Raw genomic sequence first — 19,575 nt, 5'->3', positions numbered from 1 at the left:
TGAGTAGGTTAATAATTTTCTTCTCTCCAACCCTACGGGGAAGAAAAAAGCTGCTTAACCATGGTGACACCCAATTTTGGCTTACCATTAAGGATGAACACTTTTCTTTTTTTCTTTTTTTGAGCACGAAGCATGTGGGATCCACCAGGGATCGAACCCACACCCCCTGCATTGGAAGTGTGGAGTCTTAACCGCTCGACCTCCAGGGAACTCCCAAGGATGAACCCTATTTCACTTCTTTGTTTTACTTCTTTCTTTTCCTTCCTCCTCCTTTTTCTTTCTTTCCTTTAAAATTAGGTAAATTAGACATTAAGGCATCAGTTGGAACCCTCTTCACGAATCTTTCAAGTCCAAATTATTAATAGAATAACATTCTGTATTTGATTCTATGCTTACACAGGTATGTTTACATAAACATTTATACTCTTAAAATATAAAATGGAATCGTATCGTTTATCACCCTCACATTGGCTTTTTCAGTGAATGATATGGTACAGATATGTTCCAGATCAGTACAAATAGGTCCACCTAATCCTTTTTTTTTAATATATAAATTTATTTATTTATCTATTTATTTTTGGCTGCATTGGGTCTTCGTACGTGCTTTTCTCTCTAGTTGCGGCGGGGGCTGCTCTTCATTGCAGCGCTCGGGCTTCTCATTGTGGTGGCTTCTCTGGTTGCGGAGCACGGGCTCTAGGCACATGGGCTCAGTAGTTGTGGCTCACGGGCTCAGTAGTTGTGGCACACGGGCTTAGTTGTTCTGCAGCATGTGGGATCCTCCCGGACCAGGGCTCAAACCCATGTCCCCTGCACTGGCAGGCGGGTTCTTAACCACTGCGCCACCAGGGAAGCCCCCCACCTAATCCTTTTTAATTGCTGCTTAGTAGTCTACAGTATTGCTATGTGGTACTGCCTTGGTTCCCTCATTTGTAATTGTTAAAGGAAAAAACCATAGGCCCAAAATGGCATCACTTGTGCTAAATCCAAGATTTAACACCTAGTCTAATTACAGTTTCAGCCTTCCCCAGAAATGTAATCTTAACCAACCAGTTTGGAATTTTCTGGTTGGCACCAATGAAGTAATACCATCCTCACCTCCTCCCCTCCCCCCACCCCCAACCAAGAGGAAGGAGAGGCAGTCTGCATGACAAAACCCTTGCCCAGTCCTTTATCCCAAAAAATGATGTCCTGGCCCCAAATAACCCTTTCTTTTCTTTTGCTAATGACTTCCCTGCCCCACCCTCCAGCTTATAAAAACCTTCCATTCTGTACAGCTCTGCAGAGGGCCCTTATATCTGCTAGAAGGGATGCTGCCTGCTTCATGAATCTTTGAATAAAGCCAATTAGCTCTCCAAACTTAGTTGAATTTTGTTTTAAACACAAGTTAGCTATGATGATAGTATTGACCACATGGGGTGGTAATGAGAGTTGGCAGCTTTGATATACTTGAAGAACTGAGTATTGTCCTGGCACACGGGATCTGAACTGCGGAAGTTTGGGAGAAATACCCTGTAGTTCCACCTCCTTCTTCATGGCTAATAGTAGTAGATATTCTGCAATAAGTATATTCCCTAATTTGTAATTATTAGTATATTAATTACTGCTTAGGGTATTTTCAGTTTTTTTACAATCACACATTTAGCTGCAGTAGGCATCCTGAAACAAAAATCTTACAATTTTTAACTTAACAATTTTTTGCTTCTTAAATAACCATAAAAACTGTTAACAACCAGGGCTGATGAAGTATGAGAAAAAGAGTTACTCTCATGTACTAGTAGTTGGAATACAAACTGGCAGATGAATACAAATATCTGTTAGAGTTAAAATTTGCATATACTATGATCTCATTCTTTTTTAAAATTTTTTTGAAAACTGAAAAAAATATGGAACGCTTCACAAATTTGCATGTCATCCTTGCACACGGGCCATGCTAATCGTCTCTGTACCGTTCCAATTTTAGTACATGTGCTGCTGAAATGAGCAATGATCTCTCATTCTAACTTTAGGACTCTAATCTACAGAAACAGATACAGACTAATTTTCAAAAATTCAGATAGGTATTAGATTTTATGTACTAAATCAAATATTTATGAGAAAACTTTTTAAAGCTAATCCATATGCATTTTTTCTTTTGTCAAAGCGGAATATTAACTTGGGTCATGTGGACAAAAACATGTCCTATCAGTAAACAAAGGATGTTGTGGTCATAAAGCCCTCAGGGAGGGCATCCGCTCTCCCATCCCAAGGTGTGCCCAGAGGGGATTCAGGAGGGACAAAACCGGATACTGGCCCTGGATAGTTAAGATGCATGTCAAAAGAATGGTTTCAGGGGCAACTTCCCTGGTGATCCAGTGGGTAAGACCTCGAGCTCCCAATGCAAGGAGCCAGACTTCGTCCCTTGTTGGGGAACTAGATCCCACACGCCACAACTAAGAGTACACATGCCGCAACCAAGACCCGGTGCGGCCAAAATAAATAAATTAATTTATTAATTAAAAGAATGGTTTCAGAGGATTAAAAGAATTAAAACCATTAAAAAAAATGGTTTCCAAGACTTCCCTGGTGGGCCAGTGGTTAGGACTCCAGGCTTCTCCTGCTGGGGGCGAGGGTTCGATCCCTGGCTGGGGAACTAAGATCCTATATGCTGCTCAGCCAAAAAAAAAAAAACACCTTTTCTAGTAAATCTGAGAAATTATAACAATTAGTAGAGACTAGGAAAGAAAATGTAAACCTCTCTTACTTGACTGACTACTCATCAATGCTTTTTAAGTTCTTTCTCTTCCTTTGAAAAAATTGCCTGCCTTTTCTTGACTTAGAAAATCCCTTATCTGCAAAAATAAGCCTCTAAATAGTACAATCCATGATTAAATGAGCAGACAAGAATAAAATATTATATGTACCAAAACCACTAAATGGTCTAAGATCCGTGCGCTTAGGTTATTTTACGCGAAAAATTACATATGACACAATCCGTTAATTCTAGAAAAGTCTGAAACACACCGTCTTCGTGATAAAGTTTACTCTTTAGAAAGTAGCATTACAGAGAAGTTCTTCTATGTTATATCCTTTACACGTTGGACTTTGAGAATTAGTTAAAAGGCGTAGAAGAGACACAGATTTTCAAAAACTTTATTGTTGCTGGCTAGAGAGGCCCTCATTCCATCTAACAAGTACAAATCATGCTTAGAATTTTAAAGACTCTCTTGAAACCCTCCTCATAATGTTTTTTGATTAGCGACATAGAAGCTGAAAAGGGTTACAGAGAAGTTAAAACCCTTGCCGTTCACATAGCTAATTGGTGTTTGCTAATAGTCATTTTTTATTTCAATGAAGAGGAACTCTAGAACAAACCGTCTGGACTTGAATACTATTTAATAACCCTTCCTAGGTCGTTCCTCTGTATCCTACATTAGGAAAATCGCCGCAGTTTCCTGAGCAGAGACTCTGGCCCAGAGAATTGATGAGGAAAACCTCGCTCTAGCAGCCGTTATTTATGGCTGGGCTGGAAGCAGCGCGACTTTGGTCCCAGGGGTAAGAAACTTGACGTAGAAGGGATTTCACTTGACAGCTGAGATGTCATTCCCTCCTCTGAGATCTTCTCTAACTACTGTGGGGAGATACTACAACCCCTGAGGAAATGAAGTAAACTAGCATCTTGTTAACCAGGAGTGTCTCAAAATGGACAAAAATAATTTGCGTTGCAGAGATCAGCATTTGGGTGATCAGAGATGGACTGCAGTTGAACTTGCAGCTTTCCTGATGCAAAGGAGCTAGAAAAAGACAATAAATCATACCTGCGTTTCTGTTAAGATGGGGAACTAGTACAGGATGCGGGCTTCCCTCACCACTAAAATCAATTTTGGAAGAATTTTGTCATAAAAATTTTGTTAAAATATTACCGGGATGGTCTTGGCACTCCTGTAAATCACTTGACAGCACTGGGGAGGGCTTATTTCTGGGCTATTTATAGGTCTGTCTTTAAGCTAGTACCGCACAGCTTTAATTACTATAGTTTATAGTAAGTTTTGAAATGAGAAGCTGTGAGTCCTCCAGCTTTCTTCTTTTTCAAGATGACTTTGGCTTTGGGGTCCCTGGAGATTCCATATGAATTTTAGGATGGATTTTCTTTTTCTTTTCCTTTTTTTTTTTTTTTTTTGGCCACGTGGCATGCAGGATCTTAGTTCCCCCACCAGGGGTTGAACCTGTACCCACTGCAATAGAAGTGTAGCATCTTAACCACTGGACTGCCAGGGAGGTCCCAGGATGGATTTTCTATTTCTGCAGAATCATTGTGGGGGTTTTGATGGAGATTGCATCAAGCCTGTGGACCACTTTGGGTGATATTGTCATTAACAATATTTCTTCCAATGGACACAGGATACGTTTCCATTTATTTGGGTCTGCTTTAATTTCTCACAGCAATGCTATTTAGTTTTCAATGTATGTCTTTCATCTCCTTGGTTAAGTTAATTCCTAATTCCTTAGCATTGTATTCGTCTTTGATGCTCTTGTGAATGGAATTATGTTTCTTAATTTCCTTTTTTCATCGCTTATTATTAGTGTATAGAAAAGTAACTGATTTTTTTGTGTGATTTTTGTGTCCTACTACTTTCCTGAATCGGTTTGTAAGCCTTGTTCCTGATTTGAGAGGAAAAGTTTTGAGTATGATGGGTTAAAACCCCATTTAGCTATGGGGTTTTCATGAATGACTTTTATTATGTTGAGGTAGTTTCCTTCTACTCCTAGTTTATCACCTTTTTTTCTTTTTTAGCTGCACCAGGTCTTAGTTGCTGCATGTGCAATTTTTGTTGTGGAACGTGGCCTCTTTTAGTTGCGGCATGCAGGATCTAGTTCCCTAACCAGGGATCGAACACGGGCCCCCTGCATTGGGAGAACAGAGTCTTAACCACTGGACCAACAGGGAAGTCCCCCTGTCAACTATTTTTATCATAAAGAGATGTTGAATTTTGTCAAGTGCTTTTCCTGCATCAATTGAGATGATGGAGTGCTTTTTTCTCTTCGTTCTTTTGATTTTAAAGTTTTAAAAACTTGAAATCTGAATTCAGTTTGCTAGTATTGAGTATTTTTGCATCAATGTTCATAAAGGATATTGAGCTTTAGTTTTCTTTTCTTGTAGTGTCCTTGTCTGCCTTTGATATCAGATTGCGGTAGCCTCATAGAATGAATTAAGAAGTGTTTCCTTCTCTTCAGTTTTTTGGAAGGATTTGATAAGGATCGATGTTATTTCTTCTTTAAATGTTTGGTGGAGGGGCTTCCCTGGCGGCGCAGTGGTTAAGAATCTGCCTGCCAATGCAGGGGACACGGGTTTCAGCCCTGGTCCGGGAAGATCCCACATGCAGCAGAGCAACTAAGCCCGTGTACCACAACTACTGAGCCTGTGCTCTAGAGCCTGCAAGCCACAACTACTGAAACCCACGTGACACAACTACTGAAGGCCGCGCACCTAGAGCCCGTGCTCTACAACAAGAGAAGCCACAGCAAGGAGAAGCCCGTGCACTTCAACAAAGAGTAGCACCTGCTCGCCACAACTAGAGAAAACCCACGCACAGCAACGAAGACCCAATGCAGCCAAAAAATAAATAAATAAACAAGCAAACAAACAAATAAATAAATAAAATCTAATTTAAAAAAAAATGTTTGGTGGAAATCACCAGTAAAGACATCTGGTCCTGGGCTTTTTTTTAATTGCAAAGCTTTTGATTACTGAGTCAATCACTCTATTAGGAGATCTAATCAGATTTTCTATTTCTTCATGATTCAGTTGTCATAGATTGTGTATTTCTAGGAATTTATTCATTTCATCTAGGTTATCCACCTTGTTGGTGTACAATTGTTTGTACAATACTCTTATAATTATTTTTAATTTCTTAAAATCTATAGTAAAGTCCCCATTTCCATCTCTGATTTTAGTAGTTGGTCTTCTCCACTTAAAAAAAAAAATCTTATTGAAGGAGATTTATTTGTTTATTTATTTATTTGGCTGCACCTAGAGGCACGTGGGATCTTAGTTCCCCAAACTTAGTTCCCTGACCAGGGATCGAACCCACCACATGCCCTGCATTGGAATTATGGTGTCTTAACCACTAGACCATCAGGGAAGTCCCATGTCGTCTCTATTTTTTGCTTAGTAAATTATCTAACCATTTGTCAAGTTTGTTGATCTTTTCAAAGAACCAACTTTTGGGTTTTTTTTATTTCCCTGTTGTTTTTCTACTCTCTATTTCATTGATCTCTTCTCTAATCTTTGCTATGTCCTTCCTTCTGCTAAGTTTGGGGTTCGTTTGGTCTTCTTTTTCTAGTTACTTATGGCATATAATTAGGTTAGTGATTTCAGACCTCTGTTCGTTTTTACTATAGGCATTTAGGACTATAAGATTTCCTCTTAGCACTGCTTTTGCTGTATTCTATAAGTTTTGGTGTGTTGTGTCTTTATTTTTATTTGTCTTAAGGTGTATTCTAATTTCCCTCGTGAGTCCTTCTTTGACCCTTTAAGAGTGTGGTGTTTTTTGTTTGTTTTTCATAAATTTATTTATTTATTTCTGGCTGCGTTGGGTCTTCATTGCTGCATGGGGGCTTTCTCTAGTTGCAGCGAGCGGGGGCTACTCTTTGTTGTGGTGAGCGGGCTTCTCATTGTGGTGGCTTCTCGTTGCAGAGCACGGGCTCTAGGCACGCGGGCTTCAGTAGATGTGGCACGTGGGCTTCAGTAGTTGTGGCTTGTGGACTCTAGAGCGCAGGCTCAGTAGTTGTGGTACACGGGCTTAGTTGCTCCGCTGCATGTGGGATCTTCCTGGACCAGGGCTCGAACCCGTGTCCCCTGCATTGGCAGGCAGACTCTTAACCACTGCACCACCAGGGAAGTCCCAAGAGTGTGGTGTTTAATTTCCACATATTTGTAATTTTTTTTCTTTTTCTTTTTTGCTGCACCGTGTGGTTTGTGGGATCTTATTTCCGACCCCTCCACCCCCCCAGGAATTGAACCCCTGCCCCCTTCAGTGGAAGTGCAGAGTCCTAACCACTGGATCACCAGGGAATTTCCTCTAGTTTTCTTTTTTTTTTATTTTTTTGCGGTAAGCGGGCATCTCACTGCTGTGGCCTCTCCCGTTGCGGAGCACAGGCTCCGGACGCGCAGGCGCAGCGGCCATGGCTCACGGGCCCAGCCGCTCCGCGACGTGTGGGATCCTCCCGGACCGGGGCACGAACCCGTGTCCCCTGCATCGGCAGGCGGACTCTCAACCACTGTGCCACCAGGGAAGCCCTCTAGTTTTCTTAATAGATGTGAAAGGTGGTACCTCATGTGGTTTTCATGTGCATTTCCCTAATAGTGATGTTGAGCATCTTTCATGTGCTTGTTGGCCATTTGTACATCTTCTTTGTAGAAATATCTATTCAAGTCTTTTCCCCATTTTTTAATTCGATTGTTTCCTTGTTGTTGAATTTTAGGAGTTCTCTATATATTGCAGATTATAATCCCTTATCAGATATGTGATTTGCAAATATTTTCCCCCACTCTGTGGGTTGCCTTTTTACTCTGTTGACAGAATCCTTTGATGTGCAACAGCTTACTTTATTTTTTTTTTTATTTTTATTTATTTTTATTTTTTTTTTTTATTTTTGCAGTATGCGGGCCTCTCACTGTTGTGGCCTCTCCCGCTGCAGAGCACAGGCTCCGGACGCACAGGCCCAGCGGCCACGGCTCACGGGCCCAGCCGCTCCACGGCATGTGGGATCTTCCCGGACCAGGGCACGAACCCGTGTCTCCTGCATCGGCAGGCGGATTCCCAACCACTGCGCCACCAGGGAAGCCCAACAGCTTACATTTTTATGAAGTTTGATTTGTCTATGTTTTCTTTTGTTGCCTGTGCCTTTGGTGTCATGTACAAAATATCATTGCCAAATTCAAGGTCATAAATATTTAGCCCTATGTTTTTTTTCTAACAGATTTATAATTTTATCTCTTACATTTAAGTCTTTGATTCTCTTTGAGTCTAACTTCGTACATGGTATTAGGTAAGGATCCAACTTCATTCTTTCGCATGTGAATATCTGGTTTTGCCACCACCGTTTGTTGAAGATGGGAAGATGGAAACATCTTTCCATTTGTTTGTGTCTCGTTAAATTTTTTCAGCATTGTTGTGTAGTTTTCAGTGTAAATGTCTTTTACCTCCTTGGTTAAGTTTATTCCTAAGTATTTTATTATTTTTTATGGTCTTGTAAATGAAATTAATTTCTTTTTCACTTTTTTTTTTTTTTTTGGCCATGCTGGTGTGAGGATCTTAGTTCCCCAACCAGAGATCAAACCGCTTGCAATGGCACCATGGAGTCCTAGCTACTGGACTGCTGGGGAATTCCCTGCTCATTTTAATTGTTTAGAAATGCAATTGATTTTTGTGTGTTGATCTTGTATCTTGAAATTTTACTGAATTAGCCTTAACAGTTGTTTTTTTCCCCCCATGGAATCTTTAGGGCTTATTTCATATAAAATTGTGTTATCTATGAACAAAGATTGTTTTACTTCTTCTTTTCCAGTCTGGATGCCCTTTTTTTCTTTTTCTTGCCTCCAATGCTATGCTGAATAAAAGTGGGGGAAACTGAATCCTCATCTTATTTTTGTTCTTAGGGGAAAAGCTTTAAATTTTTCACTATTGAGTTGTTGATTTTTCATATATGGACTTTATTATTTTGAGATAGTTTCCTTCTATTCTTAGTATATTTTGTGTTTTTATCATGAAAAGCTGCTAATTTTGCCAGATGCTTTTTTGGCATCATTGGAGATTATCATGTGTTTTTTTTCTTTTTTCCCTTCATTCTGTTAATAGAGTATGTTACATTGATCAATTTTTGTATATTGGAACTTCCTTGCATTCCAGGAATAAATCCCACTTGCTCATCGTGTATAATCCTTTCTTTTTCTTTTTTTTTTTTTTTTGCGGTATGCGGGCCTCTCACTGTTGTGGCCTCTCCCGTTGCGGAGCACAGGCTCCGGACGCGCAGGCCCAGCGGCCATGGCTCATGGGCTTAGTTGCTCCGCGGCATGTGGGATCTTCCCGGACCAGGGCACGAACCCGTGTCCCCTGCATCGGCAGGCGGATTCTCAACCACTGCGCCACCAGGGAAGCCCTCTTTTTCTTTTTTTTTTTTTGGCCATGCAGCGCAACATATGGGATCTTCGTTCCCTGAACTCATACCCTCAGCAGTGAAAGTGCAGAGTCCTAACCACTAGACTGCCAGGGAATTCCCTATAATCCTTTTAATATACTGCTGGATTCAGTTTCGAATGACTTTCAAGAAGGGCGCCGAGACTATTCAATGGGAAATGGACCGCCTTTTCAATAAATGATGATGTCAAAATGGGATGTCAACATGAAAAATAATGAAGGTGGATTCTTTTTTCTTTTATTATTATTTTTTATTTTATGTGGTTAAAAACACCATCATAACCAGTTTAAAAATGCATGCTACAATAGTGTTAACTATATGCACATTTTTCTGCAGCAGATCTCTAGAACTTTTTCATCTTGCAAAACTGAAACTGTATCTATTGAACAATTTTCTTTTTCCCTCTCTCCAAACTCACTGACAACCATGATTCTACTTTCTGTTCCTAACATTGTGACTATTCTAGGTACCTCATATAAGTGGAATCATATAGTATTTGTCTTTTGTGACTTGCTTATTTCACTGAGCATAATGTCCTCAAGTCATCCATATTGTAACATGTGACAAGATTTCCTTTTTTTAAGGCTGAATGGTATTGCATTGTATGTATATATAGTACAACATTCTGTTTATCCAGTCATCCACTGATGGACCTTTCTGTTGCCTGTTGCCTCCATCTCTTGGCTATTGTGAATAATGCTGCTATGTTTTCTTTTTCTTTTTTTTTTTGTCTTTGCTGTGTTGGGTCTTCGTTGCTGTGCATGGGCTTTCTCTAGTTGCGGTGAGCGGGGACTACTCTTCATTGCAGTGTGTGGGCTTCTCATTGCTGTGGCTTCTCTTGTTGTGGAGCACGGGCTCTAGGCACACGGGCTTCAGTAGTTGTGGCTCGCAGGCTCAGTAGTTGTGGCTCAGGCTCTACAGCGCAGACTCAGTAGTTGTGGTGCACAGGTTTAGTTGCTCCACGGCATGTGGGATCTTCCCGGACCTGGGATTGAACCTGTGTCCCCTGCACTGGCAGGCAGACTCTCAACCACTATGCCACGAGGGAAGTCCCAATGCTGCTATGTTTTCAACTGTTTTGGATTTGTACCCTGAAGTGGGATTGCTGGATCATACACTAATTAAATTTTTAATTTTTTGAGGATCCTCCATACTGTTTTCCATAGTGGCTGCACTGTTTTACATTCCCAAAAATATTGCATGAGAGTTCCAAATTTATTTTGTTATATTAAGAACACTTAACACGGATCTACTCTCTTAAATTTTAAAGTATACACTATATTATTGTGAAGTTCTATATATTCCTTATCAGATATATGGTTTGCAAATATTTTCTCCCATTATGTAAATTGCCTTTCACTCTGTTGATTGTTTCCTTTGCTATGCAGAAATTTTTAAGTTTGGTGTGGTCTCATTTTTCTATTTTTGCTTCTGTTGCCTGTGCTTTTGGTGTCATGTCCAAGAAATCATTGCCAAATCAAATATCATGAAGCTTTTCCCTTGTTTTCTTCTAGGAGTTTTATAAGTTTGAGGTCTTACATTTAGGTCTTTAATCCATTTTGAATTAATTTTTGTATGTGGGGTAAGGTAAGGGTCCAGCTTCTTTCTTTCACATGTTGATATCCAGTTTTTCCAATACCATTTGTTGAAGAGACTGTTAAAAGATAAACTGAGGCATATTAAAATTTTTAAAAAGTTTATTTGAGCAAAAATCGATTCAAATTTGGCAGCATCCAATCTGGCAGATAGAAAGGAGTTTCAAGAAGCTGTACAGAGGGGGACTTCCCAGGTGATCCAATGGTTAAGACTCTGTGCTCCCAGGGCAGGGGCCCCAGGTTCAATCCCTGGTCAGGGAACTAGATCCTGGATGCTGCAACTAAGAGTCTGCATCCACAACTGAAGATCCCACGTGCTGCAACTAAGACCCAGCACAGCCAAATAAATATTTTTAAAAAATCTCCGGTGGTCAAGTGGTTAGGACTGCATGTTCTCACTGCCAAGGGCCCAGGTTTAATCCCTGGTCAGGGAACTAAAATCCCACAAGCCACAAGGTGCAGCAAAAAAATAAAAATTAAAAAATTAAAAGAAGCTATACAAAATGAAAGGCTTTTATAGGCAGAAGGGAACAGGAACAGGGAAATTATATGAGGCGAAACTGCAAAACTCATGTTGGTTATTACAAAGCTACTTTCCTTTAGGGGATGGACGGGGTCTATAAGGCAGATTACTTAACTAGTAATAATCTAAGTAAGACATCAAAAACTATAATTAAGTCTCAGTTTTGTGACATGGGGCTTAGCATAAGCAACTACATTTTGGACCTTTGCACTGTTATCAAAGACCATTTGACCACGTACTTGAGGGTCCTTTTCTGGGTTCTCTATTCATTCCATTGGTCTACAAGTCTGAGTTTATGTCAGGACCACACTATTTTGATGACTGTAGCTTTGTGGCATGTTTTGAAATCAGGACATGTGATACCTTCATTTCTTTTTCTTTTGAAGTTGGATTCTTATCTTACACCATATATAAAAATTAACTTGAAATGGATCAAAGACCTCCGAAGAAGTGCTAAAACTATAAAACACTTAGAATAAAACATAGGGGGATAGCCTCATGACATTGGATTTGGCAATGATTTCTTGGATATGGCACCAAAAACACAGGTAACAGAAGCAAAAATAGACAATAGGACTATATCAAAATTTAAAACAGCAAAGGAAACAAGCAACAAAAAAAAAAAAAGGAAAAGAGAAACAATCAACAGAGTGAAAAGTCAACCTATGGAATGGGAGAAAATATTTATAAACCATGTATCTGATAAGGGATTCATAGCCAGAATATATAAAGAGCTCCTTCACAGTAATGTATTGTACACTTACAAATGTGATCAAGACCCCTGTGAACTAAACTCTGACATAGAGCTGGAGAGTTGATATCCTCCGAGGTAGGACAGTGAAGGTCTAATTGCCAGCTTTACCAGCTGAGAGCAGACTGCTCCTGGTGGGTCTTATGGACAGGAATGTGTCCTTTCTCACCTCTAAGCTCTCACTCCACAAGTCCGGGAACCAGTAAAGGGGTACAGCCAGCTGCTGTCTATTCCAATTATGCATTGTGGAACTGGGAGAAAAACACAAGATGTGCCTGAGCACTCACGGGGCTCACCCACGGGGCTCACTGTGTGAAAGATGTGAGCTAAACCTCCATTGATCACCTGACCTCCACAAGCCCCTACTCTGACTGGGGGGCCACAGGGACATAGGGTCTCCTGAAATCAGTGTCCATTCAGAGCCAGTGTCCAGCAGTCCCTGAAAAGTCTGATCATTTCCTTTTCCCCAAAGCACAGTGAACCTGGTAAAAGGCCATCGGTGCCTTTGGTGAAGCCTGGGAGGAAGATTAACAGCGTGAATTTCGGGCAGTGCCCTGGGAACCTTGCTCTGAGGACCTGTTCTCTTGTTCATTCAAGGGCTCTGAGCCTGTAAACTAGCTCAAGTGTGGGAACTGATGGATGGGCCGTGACGGCCTGATTTTCTGGTCCAGGTGAGACTTCTATTCAACTGACCTAGACATTTTCTGATTCTACACACAAAGTAAGGACGTAATAGGCTTCCTGTCTATCTTATTTGTAGGAACACCATCAACTAGCCTTTGGCAGTGGGCCCCTCCCGCCTGGGATCCAGTTATCCCCTGGCATTTCGGTTTCCCAAAGCATGACTGCAGTTGCCACTGGAAGGTCCGGCCGACAGAGAAGAGTGACCATGGAGCTCTTCAAGGGTGCCAGCTCTCCCCTCACAAAGGTATTTCTCCCAGTGTTGGTGAAAGGTAGGTGTTCTGGACCTTCCCAGTGCTGGTGAGTAAGTCTTAAAAGACAAATCCACTCTTAACATTTGAATCTCCCGAAGCCTTTGTCTCCCTGCCTCTTCATGAAACTAAGGCAGTTCTGCTATTTCCACCTCACGATTCGGGCAACTTTTGGTCCACGTTTCAGCCAACCAGCCAGATAGCGTTTCTCGACTCCCAGGCGGCAACGTTCAGTGTAAGCTCTCTGATCTGGGCTCACATTCCCTCCACTGTTCTCCCAGGCTCTCAGTATCCGTCCCCACCCTTCCCCCAGACTCCTGGCTGTAAAAATTAGAGACTCAAGGAGTTCTTTAGAGCGCAGTGTGCCCCCTCAGGGGCCACCCTTCGTGCCCCCGTTTAGGTACCCGTTGGTACATGACTAGCGAGTCACGGGGCTAGGGTGGCGAGGCGCTGGCTCCTGAGCCGACCCGCCTGCGAACTGCCTCAGGCCAGGCAGGGGCGAAGAGCCCCACTCCGCCGGGGAAGGGGAGGGGGGCCCGGGGGGCTACTTCCACGGGGTGTGGGGCTCTCCACCTGTCGAAAAGACTCATCAGAACGTGGGGCTCAGTGTCCCCACCTTCCCCGGAGTCTTCCCACCCCCCCACCCGCGCCATCTCGCACAATCCCACGCTCGCCAAGCAGCACCCTCACCTCCACAGCAAACACACGGAGGGACTGGCTGTTCAGCTTGCCTTGTGACTCACCGTAAATCACAGGAGGAGACTGTGCTCTTCTGTTTTCAGCTACTTCAGCCCTGGCGCTACACGGGATAAGGGCCTCCTTCAGGGAACACACAGCCACCTTCGGGTCATTATACAACACTTGAGCTGGGGGTCTGAGTACCTGAGCTCCTCCTTTTCTTCCACGACTTTGTCCAGCAACTAGTCGATCTCATTATGTTCATTTGTTTTTCCACAATGTTTGCAAATATTTACAGCAGCCAAGACATGGAAGCAACGTAAATATCCATCAACAGAGGAATGGATAAAGAAGATGTAGCACATCTCTACAGTGGAATATTACTCAGCCATAAAAAAGAACGAAACAAGGCCATCTGCAGCAGCATGGATGGACCTAGAGATTGTCATACAGAGTGAAGTAAGTCAGGAAGAGAAAAACGAATATCATATAATATTGCTTATTTGTGGAATCTAGGAAAATGGTACGAATGAACTTACTTGCAAGGCAGAAAGAGAGTCACAGATGTCGGAAACAAAAGTACGGTTACCAAGGCGGGGAGAGAGGTGGGAGGAATTGGGAGATTGGGAACGACATGTACACACTGCTATGTGTAAAATAGATAAGTGATGAGAACCTACTGCGTAGCGTAGGGAACTCTACTCCGTGCTCTGCCGTGACCTAGAAGGGAAGGACATCCTAAATAGAGTGGATATATGTGTACCTATAACTGATTCACGTTGCCGCACAGTAGAAAGTAACACAACATTGTAGAGCAACTGTACTCGATATCAATTAATAAAAAAATAAATAAAAATAAAAGAGATTGCAGAGGAAGAAAATGCTCACAAATGTCATATACACAGCCATCTGCCTCCTTGCTGCTTTTTTTTTTTTTTTGCCTCCTTGCTTCTTACAAGCCATCTATTAGGAGTGTCCAATGGATATATTTTGTGCGTCTCGATCGTCGGATCACACCAGGGACTATTAGTAAGCTGTTTACTACTGGAACTAGAGTCATTAGCATCTTTATATGATTAGATTCGGGGCCGATTCCAGAAACTCCAGGCCAATTCGAAGACTCATCGTTAATACTCTGCTCCTCTAGAGCCACTCTTGACACCAAAATCTATCAGTCAGGGTTCTCCAGAGAAACAGAACCAACAGGGTGGGTGGGGAGAAACAGAGACCGAGAGACCTCAAGGAATCGACTGCGTGCGTGACTGCCTGCCCTCGGCAAGCCGGCAGCCGGAGACAGCCGACGGGACAGCTGCAGCCGCGCCCCCAGGCCTGAGGAGAGGGGAGGTCATGGTCTAAATCTAGTCCATATCCTGCGGCCTGGGAACAGAGAGATGGTGTAAGTCCCACTCTGAGTCCTAGGCCCGAGACAGGTGAGGACCAGCATCCCAGGCTGAGGACAGTCAGGCGGAGATGGAACGCTCCCTCGCTCAGCCTTTGTATTCTAGCCGGGCCTTCAGTGCCTTGAGTGAGACCCAGCTTCACTGGGGGGCGGGGGACACTTTTACTGGGTGGGAGGACTCTCTGCTGTACTCAGACTGCCGGTTCTAATGGCAACCTTGTCCAGAAACACCCTTCAAGACGCACGCAGAGTAAAGTGTAACCAAATATCTGGGCACCCCATAATCTAGAGAAGCTGGTATGTTAAATTAGCCCTCACAGCCTAGTTTCCACTCCTGCAACGCTTCCGTGATGTTAAAAGCACCTAGTTGCTAGTACTGAATCCTGTATCAGTGAGCATCCTCGTAAGACATTCAGTAAGCGGGTGATATTTTAATAAAAGTACTATTTTAAAGGATGATGGGAAACTGCAAGGTGGAGGGAAACCACAGAGGAGAGTGTCATGTGGAGCCAAGGACCGGGTGTGCCCTGAGGAGGCCAGCGGGGCAGTGCCCGACCCGGAGGGAAAGAGCTGAACGAGAGGCGTCCAGGTGGAACTGTGGCCTCTGCTCGAGGGACTCAGCTGAACCACAGCGACCCCACGGGGACGCTCCCAATTCACTCTCCTTCCTCCCTAGCGTTGTCAAGTTCAGCAAACGGAGAACAAGACACCTAGCTCATTTTGAGTTTCAGTTAAACGACGAATGATATTTTAGCATAAATGCGTTCCAAACTTCGCCTGGTGCATACCTGCACTAAAAAATTATTCACCGTTTACCCGAAATCCAAGTTTCACTGGACATCCATATCTTATCTAGCAACATGATTCTTCCCTCCGGTTTCCTTCCAGACTCAACTGGAGGTCAGCGGGCACAGGAGCGTGTGTGGCGTGGTCTGTGCACGTTCACCGTCGCAGATCAGAGGGCAAGATGGAAGAAAGTGGAGGATGGGTGTGGAGAGACACAGACACGTGCGTAACAATCCTCTCCTGATGAGAGTACCTGAAGGACACCTGTTGTCTGCATCAAACTCTCAATGATAAACCCTTGACTGGGTTGAGACACTTTCTTTTTTGTTAGGCCCTTATTTTTCCACGGCAGCTTTAGGTTCACAGCAAAATTAAGAGGAAGGCACGGAGAGTTCCCGTAGACCTGCCCCCACCACGTGTCTCATTCACGGAAACCAACACTTCCCACTGTAGGGGTACATTTGTTACACTTGAAGAACCCACGTTGACACATCGTAATCACCCTAAACCCATGGTTTACCGTAGGGTTCATTCTCGGACTTGTACATTCTACGGGTTTACAAACATGTACAATTACAGTATCACACAGGGTATTTTCACTGCCCTAAAAGTCTTCTGTGCTCTGGTTATCCATCCCTTGCTCCACACAACCCCTGACGACCGCTGATCTTTCCTTTTTGTTGTCTCCGTAGCCTGGCCTTTCTCAGAATGTCATAATGGTGGAATCATATTGCATGAAGCCTTCTCAGATTGGGTTCTTTCACTTCATAACTTACATTTAAGTTTCCTCCATGCCTTTTCATGACATCATAGCTCATTGCTTTCTCATACGAATAGTACATTGTCTGGGTGCACCACAGTTTACTGATCCACTCACCTACTGGAGGACACGTTAGTTGTTTCAACTCGGGCAATTATGAATGAAGCTGCCATAAGCATCTGTGTGCAGGTTTTTGCATGGACGTAAGTCTTCAGCTCATTTGGGTCAATACCAAGGAGCACGGTTACTGGATCATATGGTAAGAGTAGGTTTAGTTTTTTAGAAACTGCCAAACTGTCTTCCAAAGTGGCTGCACTGGGGCTTCCCTGGTGGTGCAGTGGTTGAGAATCTGCCTGCCGATGCAGGGGACACGGGTTCGAGCCCTGGTCCGGGAAGATTCCACATGCCGCGGAGCAACTAAGCCCTCACGCCACAACTACTGAAGCTCGCGCACCACAACTACTGAAGCCGGCATGCTTAGAGCCCGTGCTCCACAGCAGGAGAGGCCACCACAGTGAGAAGCCCGTGCACCACAATGAAGAGTAGTCCCTGCTCACCGGAACTAAGGAAAGCCCGCGCACAGCAACAAAGACCCAACGCGGCCAAAAGTAAGTAAGGAAATAAATAAATTTATTTATTTATTTATTTTTTAAAAAGTGGCTGCACCATTTTGTGTTCCCACCAGTAGTGAGTGAGTGTTCCTCCTGCTCCACACCCTGTAGCAGTTGGTGTTGTCAGTGTTCCAGATTTTGGCCATTCTAGTAGAGGTGGTATCTTTTTTTTTTTTTTTTTTTTTTTTTGCGGTATGCGGGCCTCTCACTGTTGTGGCCTCTCCCGTTGCGGAGCACAGGCTCCGGACGCGCAGGCCTAGCGGCCATGGCTCACGGGCTTAGTTGCTCCGCGGCATGTGGGATCTTCCCGGACCAGGGCACGAACCCGTGTCTCCTGCATCGGCAGGCGGATTCTCAACCACTGCGCCACCAGGGAAGCCCGAGGTGGTATCTTATTGCTGTTTTTATTTGCATTCCCATAATGACATATAATGTGGACATCTTCTCATATGCTTATTTGCCATCTGAATATCTTCTTGGATGAGGTGTCTGTTAATAAGGTCTTTGGCCCATTTTTAAAATCAGGTTGTGTGTTTTCTATCTTCTTTAAAATTTTATTTATTTATTTATTTATTTTTGGCTGCGTCGGGTCTTGGTTGCAGCGCGTGGGCTCTTCCTTGCGGCGCACGGGCTTCTCTCTAGTTGTGGCTCACAGGCTCAGTAGTTGCAGTGCTCAGGCTTAGTTTCCCTGCAGCGTGTGGGATCTTAGTTCCTTGACCAGGGCTTGAACTTGTGTCCCCTGCATTGGAAGGCAGATTCTTAACCACTGGACCACCAGGGAAGTCGCTTTTAAAATTTATTTTTAATTATTATTATATTTTATTATTTTACTTTATTTTTGGCTGCATTGGGTCTTCGTTGCTGCATGTGGGGGCTACTCTTCGTCGTGGTGTGTGGGCTTCTCCTTGCGGTGGCTTCTCTTGTTGCGGAGCACGGGCTCTAGGCACGCAGGCTTCAGTAGTTGTGGTTCGCAGGCTCTAGAGTGCAGGCTCAGTAGTTGTGACACATGGGCTTAGTTGCTCTGTGGCATGTGGGCTCTTCCCAGACCAGGGATCGAACCTATGTCCTTTGCATTGGAAAGTGGATTCTTAACCAATGGCCCACAAGGGAAAACCCCCCCCCTTTTTCTTAAGTATAGTTGATTTACAATGTGTCAGATAGTTTGTCTGTTTTCTTATTGTTCTGTTTTTTAGAGTCCTTTGTATATCTTGGATAATAGTCCTTTATGAGACATACCTTTTGCAAATATTTTCTCCCAGTCTGTGGCTTGTCTTGTTCTCCTGCCATTGTCTTTCCCAGAGCACAAGTTTTTCTTTCTTTCTTTTTTCTTTTTTTTTTTTTTTGCAGTACGTGGGTCTCTCACTGTTGTGGCCTCTCCCGTTGCGGGGCGCAGCCTCCAGACGCGCAGGCTCAACGGCCATGGCTCACGGGCCCAGCTGCTCCGCGGCATGTGGGATCTTCCCAGACTGGGGCACGAACCCGTGTCCCCTGCATCAGCAGGCGGACTCTCAACTACTACGCCACCAGGGAAGCCCTGGCAGGTGGATTCTTAACCACTGCACCACCAGGGAAGCCCTAGAGTAATTTTAATTTCAGTTATTGTGTTGTTCATCTCTGTTTGTTTGTTCCTTGTTCTTCTAGATCTTTGTTAAACATTTCTTGTATTTTCTCAATCCGTGCTTCCATTCTATTTCTGAGATTCTGGATCGTCTTTACTATCATTACTCTGAATTCTTTTTCAGGTAGATTGCCTATTTCCTCTTCATTTATTTGGTCTTGTAGGTTTTCATCTTGCTCTTTCATCTGTGACAGATTTTTTTTGCCGTCTCTCTTTTTTTTTAATGAGTGGGATTGTGTTCCTGTTTTACTGTTTGTTTGGCCTGAGGCTTCCAACACTGGAGTTTGTAGGCTGTTGGGTAGAGTTGGGTCTTGGTGCTGAGATGAGGAGCTCTGTGAGACCTCACTCTGATGAATATTCCCTGGGGTCTGAGGTTCTCTGTTAGTCCAGTGGTTTGGACTCAGAGCTCCCACCATAGGAGCTTCCCCCTGACCTCGGGCTCACGAATCAAGATCCCGCAAGCCACGTGGGGTGGCAAAAAAAAAAAAAAAAAAGAGAGAGAGAGAAAAATAACAAAACAAAAAAACAAAATTAGACTAGGAAACTAACAGATATGTTAGAAAGAATGTAAAAATAAAAATATAGACGAATCAACAACCGGAAGGTACATCAGTACCACAATAGTAAAAAGGAGGAGGAGGGAAAGGAAAAAAAGAAAAAAAAAATGGTGGGGGGGAAGGCCTTGGCTGTGGAGGGCGGGGCCTAAGGAAGGACAAGGTTTGGGCAGTGGGTGGGGCCAATACTC

General features: G+C 43.3%; 1 protein-coding gene and 1 non-coding gene across 12 annotated transcripts in view; one reads left to right on the top strand and one right to left on the bottom strand.

Annotated features, from left to right (window-relative positions):
• Positions 1 to 19,575, top strand: part of ZMYM5 (zinc finger MYM-type containing 5) — a 76,233-nt gene that overhangs the window by 3,209 nt on the left and 53,449 nt on the right. For 7 of the 11 annotated variants that reach the window (XR_010837111.1, XM_067016184.1, XM_067016183.1 and 4 more), the window contains exons 3-5: positions 12,644 to 12,717; positions 12,807 to 14,115; positions 15,944 to 17,209. The gene's annotated coding sequence lies outside the window, so the exon portion shown is untranslated. The remainder of the gene's footprint in view (positions 1 to 12,643; positions 12,718 to 12,806; positions 14,116 to 15,943; positions 17,210 to 19,575) is intronic. The other 4 variants (XM_067016188.1, XM_067016186.1, XM_067016185.1 and 1 more) reach the window with 1 other exon arrangement.
• Positions 1,878 to 1,984, bottom strand: LOC131743588 (U6 spliceosomal RNA). The gene has a single exon (XR_009331859.1). It is a non-coding gene; the product is annotated as a U6 spliceosomal RNA (small nuclear RNA).

The sequence above is a fragment of the Kogia breviceps genome, chromosome 16, assembly GCF_026419965.1.
Source record: "Kogia breviceps isolate mKogBre1 chromosome 16, mKogBre1 haplotype 1, whole genome shotgun sequence".
Classification (NCBI taxonomy): domain Eukaryota; kingdom Metazoa; phylum Chordata; class Mammalia; order Artiodactyla; family Physeteridae; genus Kogia; species Kogia breviceps.
The sequence above is the reverse complement of the archived record's forward strand: the minus strand, read 5'-3'. Positions and strand labels throughout refer to the sequence as shown.